Source organism: Gigantopelta aegis, chromosome 12 (genome assembly GCF_016097555.1).
Source record: "Gigantopelta aegis isolate Gae_Host chromosome 12, Gae_host_genome, whole genome shotgun sequence".
Lineage (NCBI taxonomy): Eukaryota > Metazoa > Mollusca > Gastropoda > Neomphalida > Peltospiridae > Gigantopelta > Gigantopelta aegis.
Genome location: NC_054710.1, coordinates 19,628,187 through 19,640,461, shown reverse-complemented (window position 1 = coordinate 19,640,461; position 12,275 = coordinate 19,628,187). Strand labels below are relative to the sequence as shown.

General features: G+C 40.9%; 1 long non-coding RNA gene across 1 annotated transcript; it reads left to right on the top strand.

The window, feature by feature from the left end:
* The first annotated feature begins 8,852 nt into the window (after positions 1-8,852).
* Positions 8,853-12,274, top strand: LOC121386488. Its single transcript, XR_005959666.1, has 3 exons — positions 8,853-8,889; positions 9,478-9,513; positions 12,187-12,274. It is a non-coding gene; the product is annotated as an uncharacterized LOC121386488 (long non-coding RNA).
* Position 12,275: the final 1 nt, after the last annotated feature.

Below are 12,275 nucleotides of genomic sequence, written 5' to 3'. Positions count from 1 at the left end.
CCTGATATCTAAACATCCCTGAGATCTTCTAGGTCAGTGGAAGACTATTCACCCTGATATCTAAACATCCCTGAGATCTGCTAGGTCAGTGGAAGACTATTCACCCTGATATCTAAACATCCCTGAGATTGCTAGGTCAGTGGAAGACTATTCACCCTGATATCTAAACATCCCTGAGATCTGCTAAGTCAGTGGAAGACTATTTCACCCTTATATCTAAACGTCCCTGAGATCTGCTAGGTCAGTGGAAGACTATTTCACCCTGATCTAAACATCCCTGAGATCTGCTAGGTCAGTGGAAGCTATTTCACCCTGATATCTAAACATCCCTGAGATCTGCTAGGTCAGTGGAAGACTATTTCACCCTGATATCTAAACATCCCTGAGATCTGCTAGGTCAGTGGAAGACTATTTCACCCTGATCTAAACATCCCTGAGATCTGCTAGGTCAGTGGAAGGCTATTCACCCTGATATCTAAACGTCCCTGAGATGTGCTAGGTCAGTGGAAGACTATTTCACCCTGATATCTAAACATCCCTGAGATCTGCTAAGTCAGTGGAAGACTATTTCACCCTTATATCTAAACATCCCTGAGATCTGCTAGGTCAGTGGAAGACTATTTCACCCTGATATCTAAACATCCCTGAGATCTGCTAAGTCAGTGGAAGACTATTTCACCCTTATATCTAAACATCCCTGAGATCTGCTAGGTCAGTGGAAGACTATTTCACCCTGATATCTAAACATCCCTGAGATCTGCTAAGTCAGTGGAAGACTATTTCACCCTTATATCTAAACATCCCTGAGATCTGCTAGGTCAGTGGAAGACTATTTCACCCTTATATCTAAACGTCCCTGAGATCTGCTAAGTCAGTGGAAGACTATTTCACCCTGATATCTAAACATCCCTGAGATCTGCTAAGTCAGTGGAAGACTATTTCACCCTTATATCTAAACGTCCCTGAGATCTGCTAGGTCAGTGGAAGACTATTTCACCCTTATATCTAAACGTCCCTGAGATCTGCTAGGTCAGTGGAAGACTATTTCACCCTTATATCTAAACATCCCTGAGATCTGCTAGGTCAGTGGAAGACTATTTCACCCTTATATCTAAACGTCCCTGAGATCTGCTAGGTCAGTGGAAGACTATTTCACCCTTATATCTAAACGTCCCTGAGATCTTCTAGGTCAGTGGAAGACTATTCACCCTGATATCTAAACATCCCTGAGATCTGCTAGGTCAGTGGAAGACTATTTCACCCTTATATCTAAACATCCCTGAGATCTGCTAGGTCAGTGGAAGACTATTCACCCTGATATCTAAACATCCCTGAGATCTGCTAGGTCAGTGGAAGACTATTCACCCTGATATCTAAACATCCCTGAGATCTGCTAAGTCAGTGGAAGACTATTTCACCCTTATATCTAAACATCCCTGAGATCTGCGAGGTCAGTGGAAGACTATTTCACCCTTATATCTAAACGTCCCTGAGATCTGCTAAGTCAGTGGAAGACTATTTCACCCTGATCTAAACATCCCTGAGATCTGCTAGGTCAGTGGAAGGCTATTCACCCTGATATCTAAACATCCCTGAGATCTGCTAAGTCAGTGGAAGACTATTTCACCCTTATATCTAAACGTCCCTGAGATCTGCTAGGTCAGTGGAAGACTATTTCACCCTTATATCTAAACGTCCCTGAGATCTGCTAGGTCAGTGGAAGACTATTTCACCCTTATATCTAAACATCCCTGAGATCTGCTAGGTCAGTGGAAGACTATTTCACCCTTATATCTAAACGTCCCTGAGATCTGCTAGGTCAGTGGAAGACTATTTCACCCGTATATCTAAACGTCCCTGAGATCTTCTAGGTCAGTGGAAGACTATTCACCCTGATATCTAAACATCCCTGAGATCTGCTAGGTCAGTGGAAGACTATTTCACCCTTATATCTAAACATCCCTGAGATCTGCTAGGTCAGTGGAAGACTATTCACCCTGATATCTAAACATCCCTGAGATCTGCTAGGTCAGTGGAAGACTATTCACCCTGATATCTAAACATCCCTGAGATCTGCTAGGTCAGTGGAAGACTATTCACCCTGATATCTAAACGTCCCTGAGATCTTCTAGGTCAGTGGAAGACTATTCACCCTGATATCTAAACATCCCTGAGATCTGCTAGGTCAGTGGAAGACTATTTCACCCTTATATCTAAACGTCCCTGAGATCTTCTAGGTCAGTGGAAGACTATTCACCCTGATATCTAAACATCCCTGAGATCTGCTAGGTCAGTGGAAGACTATTTCACCCTTATATCTAAACATCCCTGAGATCTGCTAGGTCAGTGGAAGACTATTCACCCTGATATCTAAACATCCCTGAGATCTTCTAGGTCAGTGGAAGACTATTCACCCTGATATCTAAACATCCCTGAGATCTGCTAAGTCAGTGGAAGACTATTTCACCCTTATATCTAAACATCCCTGAGATCTGCTAGGTCAGTGGAAGACTATTTCACCCTGATATCTAAACATCCTTGAGATCTGCTAGGTCAGTGGAAGGCTATTCACCCTGATATCTAAACATCCCTGAGATCTGCTAAGTCAGTGGAAGACTATTTCACCCTTATATCTAAACATCCCTGAGATCTGCTAGTTCAGTGGAAGACTATTTCACCCTGATATCTAAACGTCCCTGAGATCTGCTAGGTCAGTGGAAGACTATTTCACCCTGATATCTAAACATCCCTGAGATCTGCTAGGTCAGTGGAAGACTATTTCACCCTGATCTAAACATCCCTGAGATCTGCTAGGTCAGTGGAAGGCTATTCACCCTGATATCTAAACGTCCCTGAGATCTGCTAGGTCAGTGGAAGACTATTTCACCCTGATATCTAAACATCCCTGAGATCTGCTAAGTCAGTGGAAGACTATTTCACCCTTATATCTAAACATCCCTGAGATCTGCTAGGTCAGTGGAAGACTATTTCACCCTGATATCTAAACATCCCTGAGATCTGCTAGGTCAGTGGAAGACTATTTCACCCTTATATCTAAACATCCCTGAGATCTGCTAGTTCAGTGGAAGACTATTTCACCCTGATATCTAAACGTCCCTGAGATCTGCTAGGTCAGTGGAAGACTATTTCACCCTGATATCTAAACATCCCTGACATCTGCTAAGTCAGTGGAAGACTATTTCACCCTTATATCTAAACATCCCTGAGATCTGCTAGGTCAGTGGAAGACTATTTCACCCTGATATCTAAACATCCCTGAGATCTGCTAAGTCAGTGGAAGACTATTTCACCCTTATATCTAAACATCCCTGAGATCTGCTAGGTCAGTGGAAGACTATTTCACCCTTATATCTAAACGTCCCTGAGATCTGCTAGGTCAGTGGAAGACTATTTCACCCTGATCTAAACATTCCAGATATTTGCTAGGTCAATGGAAGACTATTTCACCCTGATCTTCTAAACATTCCAGATATTTGCTAGGTCAATGGAAGACTATTTCACCCTGATCTTCTAAACATTCTTACGATCCACCTAATCATACAGAGTTAGTTCAGTGTGTGCATGTCATAACCTTGGTCGCGCACTTGTCATTATAATAATAATAATAATAATAAATTCTTTATTTAGTGAGAGTAACAGCAAAAGCTAATCTTCCCTGAGGCCCTCGGGTACAAACAATATAGAATTACAATATATACATTTATGAAAGAATGGAAAATATATATATATGGTATCAGATTGCAGATATCACCAAATTTATTGCCATACCAAGATTTATAAACCAGCGTTGAGACAGGACTGGTCCTAGACTAAAATAGCGTGAGGGTGGGGGTGGGTGGCAGTAAGGAGAGTAACGGTAAGATAGACCGAGAGAAAACAAGAAAGAATGGGGTCCAATAATATAATAAGTTAGTGTTTGTTTTGTGTAACGACACCACTATTATTGGTAATAAATCTTAAGGCAGAGATGAATTTTACTTGTAGAATGCAGAAAATTGCATGTCAGGACATCTAATTTTCTAAATTTTACGGGGGAGCATACCCCCAACCCCCATGAAACTTTTCTTTGCGTCCGCGATCTCAGTCAGCCTCTCCCCTCCCCGCTCCCCCTCCCCAATGTCTACTTGTTTCCGCCATGCCTGCACTAGAGCACACCGCTTTATTAACCATCGACTACTGGGTGTCGGACATTTGGTAATTTTGACGTATAAGTCAAGCGAGGAAACCTGCTACATGTTTTCATTAGTAGCAAGGGATCTTTAATATGTACCATCCCACAGACAGGATAGCACATATCGCGGCCTTTGATATGCCAGTCGTGGTGCACTGGCTGCACTTGTTTTGTTTTGTTTTTGTTTTGTTTTTTGTTTTTGATCGACCGATTTCCGAGTTCATAATAGAATAGTCGTTTTTTTTTTTTTATTATAAAGTAGGCCCTAGTAAGTTTTGAAAAGGCCACGGGTATAGCTGAAGTCTAGAAGCAATTACTTCAACGATTACACGCACTTTAATTAGCTCTAGGTTGCACATTGTCATGTTTGGCTGACAGATCCTTTACTTTCGTCTCATGTCTAATTTCACCTGACGCAGTTAGGTGGGATTGACGCGTGTAAGTAAACAAAAGGTGTCACGTCATCTTAAAATTAGAGTTGTCTGCCCTATGATTGATTTGATATTTTTGTAGATCAATATAATTCAACCATCAGTGTTCAGTAGCAGTGTAATTGGCGTAGTGGTTAAGACACGTGAAAGAACTGCGTTCGAGCCTCAACACAGGTTAAAGACCTCTAGTTCTTCTCCGACGTTTCTCTCACTGATGACTTGTCTAACCAGCGTAGCCCAGTGATAAAGCGATCGGTCTGGAATCGATCCCTGTCGGTGGGCCCATTTGGTTATTTCTCACTCTAGCCACTGCATCAAGACTGGTATACCAAAGGCCGTGGTATGTGGTATCATGTCTTCTTGGATGGTTTATAAAAAAGATCCCTTGCTATTAATGGAAAAATGTAGCGGGTTTCCTCTAAGACTATGTCAAAAATTACCAAATTTTGAAATCCAATAGCCAGTATTAAATTTACCAAATAGCCGATGAATAATAAATCCTTGTGCTCTAGTCGTGTCGTTAAACAAAACTTAACTTTTAACTACCCTAACCATTAACCAGTCTAGCGGACCCTTTAGTCTACATGTTCCATGGACACCTATATTCATGAATAGCTTTATATTGCACTGTGAAATATTGTTTTAGAATCAGCGGGGTGGGAGGATTGGGTCGTCTGAACCCTTCGAAACCCCCAGCCTACTCCACTGACTATTGTCCTAGACAGACAGCTGACGTGTGCGCCAAGGACAGCGTGCTTGAACCGTACTTGGATGTAAGCATGGAAATATATTACAATGAAAGTTAAAGTTTGTTTTTGTTTAAAACCACCACTAGCGCACACTGATTTATTAACCATCGGCTAGTGGATGTCAAGTTTAAAAACACCACTAGCGCACACTGATTTATTAATCATCGGCTAGTGGATGTCAAGTTTAAAAACACCACTAGCGCACACTGATTTATTAATCATCGGCTAGTGGATGTCAAGTCATGTCATACTTTTAGAGGAAACACCACTAGCGCACACTGATTTATTAACCATCGGCTAGTGGATGTCAAGTTTAAAAACACCACTAGCGCACACTGATTTATTAATCATCGGCTAGTGGATGTCAAGTTTAAAAACACCACTAGCGCACACTGATTTATTAATCATCGGCTAGTGGATGTCAAGTCATGTCATACTCTTAGAGGAAACACCACTAGCGCACACTGATTTATTAACCATGGGCTAGTGGATGTCAAGTTTAAAAACACGACTAGCGCACACTGATTTATTAATCATCGGCTAGTGGATGTCAAGTTTAAAAACACCACTAGCGCACACTGATTTATTAATCATCGGCTAGTGGATGTCAAGTCATGTCATGCTCTTAGAGGAAACACCACTAGCGCACACTGATTTATTAATCATAGGCTAGTGGATGTCAAGTCATGTCATACTCTTAGAGGAAACACCACTAGCGCACACTGATTTATTAATCATCGGCTAGTGGATGTCAAGTCATGTCATACTCTTAGAGGAAACACCACTAGCGCACACTGATTTAGTAATCATCGGCTAGTGGATGTCAAGTCATGTCATACTTTTAGAGGAAACACCACTAGCGCACACTGATTTATTAACCATCGGCTAGTGGATGTCAAGTTTAAAAACACCACTAGCGCACACTGATTTATTAATCATCGGCTAGTGGATGTCAAGTTTAAAAACACCACTAGCGCACACTGATTTATTAATCATCGGCTAGTGGATGTCAAGTCATGTCATACTCTTAGAGGAAACACCACTAGCGCACACTGATTTATTAACCATGGGCTAGTGGATGTCAAGTTTAAAAACACGACTAGCGCACACTGATTTATTAATCATCGGCTAGTGGATGTCAAGTTTAAAAACACCACTAGCGCACACTGATTTATTAATCATCGGCTAGTGGATGTCAAGTCATGTCATGCTCTTAGAGGAAACACCACTAGCGCACACTGATTTATTAATCATAGGCTAGTGGATGTCAAGTCATGTCATACTCTTAGAGGAAACACCACTAGCGCACACTGATTTATTAATCATCGGCTAGTGGATGTCAAGTCATGTCATACTCTTAGAGGAAACACCACTAGCGCACACTGATTTAGTAATCATCGGCTAGTGGATGTCAAGTCATGTCATACGCTTAGAGGAAACCCACTGCATTTTTCCATTAGTAGCACGAGATCTTTAATATTATGCACCATCCCACATATAGGATAGTACATGCCACCACCTTTGATATACCAGTCGTGGTGCACTGGCTGAAACGAGAAATAGCCCAATGAGCCAACCGACGGAGATCGATCCCAGACCAACCACGCAGTATTACAGTGAGTGAATCAGTGCCAAATTCGAATTGTTTTGGGCGAGGAGGAGGGGTGTGTGTGTGTGTGTGTGTGTGTGTGTGTGTGTGTGTGTGTGATTTGGGGGGTTGACGACATCACAGTATTTCTTTGACCTCAGAAATAATAGTGTAGGCTTTTGCTTTTTGAGGGGGTGGGTTCTAACTCAGTCGGTGCTTGGGTCAAAGGATTGAATCACCTCAGTTGAACCCATTTTCTGATTGGGCTGGTGGTTTTGTTTTCTCTGTCCAACCAGTGCCCCACGACTGATATATCAAAGATCGTACGTGGTACGTGAAGTCTTGTTTTTTGGGCAAGCGCATACATATAAAAGATCCCTTGCCTATAATGGTGAAAAAGAGAATGAAAGAAAGAAAAGAAAACAAAATGAAAAAACATCAGGAAAAAGGTGGAAAATAACTAAACAAGGAAAACACAAAATAAAAACAAAAACCCTGTTGCCTTTTATTTTAAGTACGCTTTTCAAACTCTTGTGTGTCAGTTTTTTAATCACTACTGGTTTTGTATCTTGTCCGTAGCAATTGTTAATGTGCTGAGGTATCATTAAACAATGTGCTGAGGTGTCATTAAACAATGTGCTGAGGTGTCGTTAAACAATGTGCTAGGGTGTCGTTAAACAATGTGCTAGGGTGTCGTTAAACAATGTGCTGAGGTGTCATTAAACAATGTGCTGAGGTGTCATTAAACGATGTATTGAGGTGTCATTAAACAATGTGCTGAGGTGTCATTAAACAATGTGCTGAGGTATCATTAAACAATGTACTGAGGTGTCATTAAACAATATGCTAAGGTGTCATTAAAATATGCTAAGGAGTCATTATAATATGCTACGGTGTCATTAAAATGGGTTAACGTGTTGCTAAACAATATGCTGAAAAATTGTTAAAAACAAAAAAAGCTGAGGTATTGTTAACCGCACATTCCTTTCTTTTCCTCGCCGGTCCAGGCTGGAAGAAAGTCTAGGTGTTTTATTGTGTTGAGCAGTTGTTGGAATGGAGTTTTAATAAAGCACGAGTATCCGTCACTGTCAGGTGCAATAAAACCGTTACCTGCACGCGCTGATAGGTGTAAATCACTCGCTCTCACCTGAGTCAGGTTAATTAGACTAGTGTCACCGTTTGTGGAAGCATTGTTACATTTAGTGTCTATCCAACGAGTCAAGGAGAACCTGTATAATATGTAAGTACATCTATCTATCTGTTTATTTATCTATGTGTCGATGATTTATCCATTCATCCATTATCCGTTGTAAGTATTAATTAATTAGATCTTATTTTATTTCTATGATGGTAATATTTCTATAGCTTCTGAATAATTTAATTTACCAAACTAAAGCCCCGTTTATATATGGAACATATTATACATTTTTATATAGTCAATTAATTTCACATTTAGTTCAAATTTCAAATAAAATTAATATATTAATTATTATTGTTTTTGTTTTGGTATCTAAGACTAAAGGTGGAGTTGAGGAGCCATTCCTACCAAGAATACACCTTCACCATAAAACGTCGTTTTAATTTACTTGTATAATATCCTGTAATCCTAGATTTATTTATTTCCTTATTATTATTATTATTATATTATATTGTTATTATACCAGTTGTTTCCTCGTCCTGTTGCAGTATTCACGTTTAGACAACATCCGATGACGTCATATTTGAATTGGGAGTGATATATCAGAGATATAATACAGTACATACGCTGACAACGCCACCACTTCAGAGAAAGATCAAACATACTACAGGACAGTAGGTGATGACATCATTAGACAGATAAATCATATATATAACAAACAGCACTTGGTGACCTACATATGTCTGGTACTAGTTCTCACGAGAATTGTACCAAAGCATTGGCCGTTTCAGGTACGTGATGGGGTCACACAGCAATTACGTAATTAAGGAAAAATGGGGTTATGTTTTACTTCCCTCCCTCCCCATAACGGCTTTTGACATGAATTTTAAATGAAGACAAAACACATTCTATTAATAGATCTTCCCTCCTCACATTTTACGTAATTGCCGAACGATCTTGAGTATGTTCATTTTTAATCATTTTAAACATTCAACGTCTTAACTGGGCCATTGGCTTGGGCCTCCATAGAAGTGTGTATACCATGGGGTGGGTAAGTGCGATGAGTTTGTATCAGTTGTGTGTGTGTGTGTGTGTGTGTATGTGTGTGTGTGTGTGTGTGTGTGTGTGTGTGTGTGTGTGACATATGGAGATGGAGAACTATGGAATACGAAGAGAGACAAAGAGATAGCATAGATGTATATGTGCATTTGTATACATATGTGGGTTTGTGCTACTATCTTGTTATATTACACCCAGTATTAGAGTTACGTTGTTATATAACAGCCTATACTGGAGTTATGTTGTTATATGACAGTCTGTATTAGTTATATCATTATATAACACCGTGTATTAGAGTTATATTGTTATATTACTTTCAGTGCTGCTGGTACTGTCTGCACACCTCTGTTCATCATGTAAGTACTCCCAAGATACGTTCAGTGTAACTGTCTGCACACCTCTGTTCACCATGTAAGTACTACCAAGATACGTTCAGTGTAACTGTCTGCACACCTCTGTTCACCATGTAAGTACTCCCAAGATACGTTCAGTGTAACTGTCTGCACACCTCTGTTCACCATGTAAGTACTCCCAAGATACGTTCAGTGTAACTGTCTGCACACCTCTGTTCACCATGTAAGTACTACCAAGATACGTTCAGTGTAACTGTCTGCACACCTCTGTTCACCATGTAAGTACTACCAAGATACGTTCAGTGTAACTGTCTGCACACCTCTGTTCACCATGTAAGTACTACCAAGATACGTTCAGTGTAACTGTCTGCACACCTCTGTTCACCATGTAAGTACTACCAAGATACGTTCAGTGTAACTGTCTGCACACCTCTGTTCATCATGTAAGTACTACCAAGATACGTTCAGTGTAACTGTCTGCACACCTCTGTTCACCATGTAAGTACTCCCAAGATACGTTCAGTGTAACTGTCTGCACACCTCTGTTCACCATGTAAGTACTACCAAGATACGTTCAGTGTAACTGTCTGCACACCTCTGTTCACCATGTAAGTACTCCCAAGATACGTTCAGTGTAACTGTCTGCACACCTCTGTTCACCATGTAAGTACTACCAAGATACGTTCAGTGTAACTGTCTGCACACCTCTGTTCACCATGTAAGTACTCCCAAGATACGTTCAGTGTAACTGTCTGCACACCTCTGTTCACCATGTAAGTACTCCCAAGATACGTTCAGTGTAACTGTCTGCACACCTCTGTTCATCATGTAAGTACTACCAAGATACGTTCAGTGTAACTGTCTGCACACCTCTGTTCATCATGTAAGTACTCCCAAGATACGTTCAGTGTAACTGTCTGCACACCTCTGTTCACCATGTAAGTACTCCCAAGATACGTTCAGTGTAACTGTCTGCACACCTCTGTTCACCATGTAAGTACTACCAAGATACGTTCAGTGTAACTGTCTGCACACCTCTGTTCACCATGTAAGTACTACCAAGATACGTTCAGTGTAACTGTCTGCACACCTCTGTTCACCATGTAAGTACTCCCAAGATACGTTCAGTGTAACTGTCTGCACACCTCTGTTCACCATGTAAGTACTACCAAGATACGTTCAGTGTAATTAGTTCTTTAACGACCTGGGCCCCGTTCCATGAAGCCATCTTAGCGCTGCGATTGCAGGAGCGTTGCCAGCTTTTGAGAAGGGGGAGGGAGGGGGTGTTCGAAAATAATTGAGGCTTCTAGGGGGTTCCGGAGACATGCCTCCCCCGGAAAACTTTTGTATTTCTAGCAGCCAAATGCTGCATTCTAGTGTATTTCGGAAGACAATTTAAAGATATATGAGATAAGAGCAAAATTAATGTTCGATTTTTGTCATTTTTAGTTTTAAAAATCATGCTGGCTCAAAAGGGGGGTGGGGGTCATACGAACCCCCTGACCCCCCCCCCCCCCCCGACACGCCCTTGGATTGCCGTAAGTGTATACGGTCGTTATACACTGAAGATGATCTTTGCGCAAAGATCGCTTCGTGAAACTGACCCTATTCACCTGATACATAAATACTAGTATTTCAAAGGCGTCGAGTGGATTGGGGGTGGAGTTGGGGTCAGTTATAAATATTAATTAATCCCCTGTGTTTCCTCTCTATTCACAGTCATGTAACTGGTACGTAGGAAACGGTGGCGGGTGAGTGGGGTAGTGTTTACCCTCACTTACCGTCATAAATTGTATTCCGTTCTTGATCCAAGTATAGATAAAAGTAACCTTTAAAACAGCTAAACTTGTCACCCAATACTTCAGTGATGTTCCCATGGTCGATTGTAATAGAAAATTGATCGATTCGTATCATATGTCGATATGATGATTGATTAATACAATCCATAATCGATTGTGTGGAAAAAAAATATCAATTACAATTGTTCCTCCAGTTTAGATGTTGTGTATATACCCCCCCCCCAAAAACCTACTACCCCCCCCCCCCCCCCCCCCCGAAAAAACCCAACCCAACCCCGACAGATAGGCCTACTACATTGTTACTAAAGGTCAACTTAACGATTTGTAGTTTCTATGCAGGTGAATATGGAAATAGATGCGTGATCTTTATAATTGATTAATTATTTTCATATAATTCTAACTGTTTGTTTAATCGACTGTCGGTGCAAACCGATTATAAGTGATGATCGATGATCAAAGTCCAACCAATCCCCAATACTACAACATTTCGCGTCAAAGGCCATGCAGTATTTTGTTGTTGTAAGTAACGCTCTCGCGTGGTTGTTATATACGACCATAGTTAATAATCTCTTCATTAGACCACATCGAAGTAAAAATATGATATGAATCTCAGATAAACAAAATGTGACTGTTTATGGATATTATCGGTGGGTTTTTAAAAATTTTTTAAAAAAGAATATTATATTACTTTGTGAGTTACATTATACACGGGCGAAGGAAGATGCCAAAAGGTGTGTGTGTGGGGGGGGGGGGGGGGGGGGGTCAGACATACACACACAGAGGGCACCTGCCGACCTACCCACTCACTCTCTTCGTACGCCAGTGTTATATATTTGTAGGATTGTCTTAACGAGGCACGTTTTGTTCTATTATTCAGCGATTTATGACAGCCAACCCAACTGCAGTGATACGTATCCGAATTGCCCATACTGGGCGAGCATATACCAGTGTCTGGCCAATCCGCTC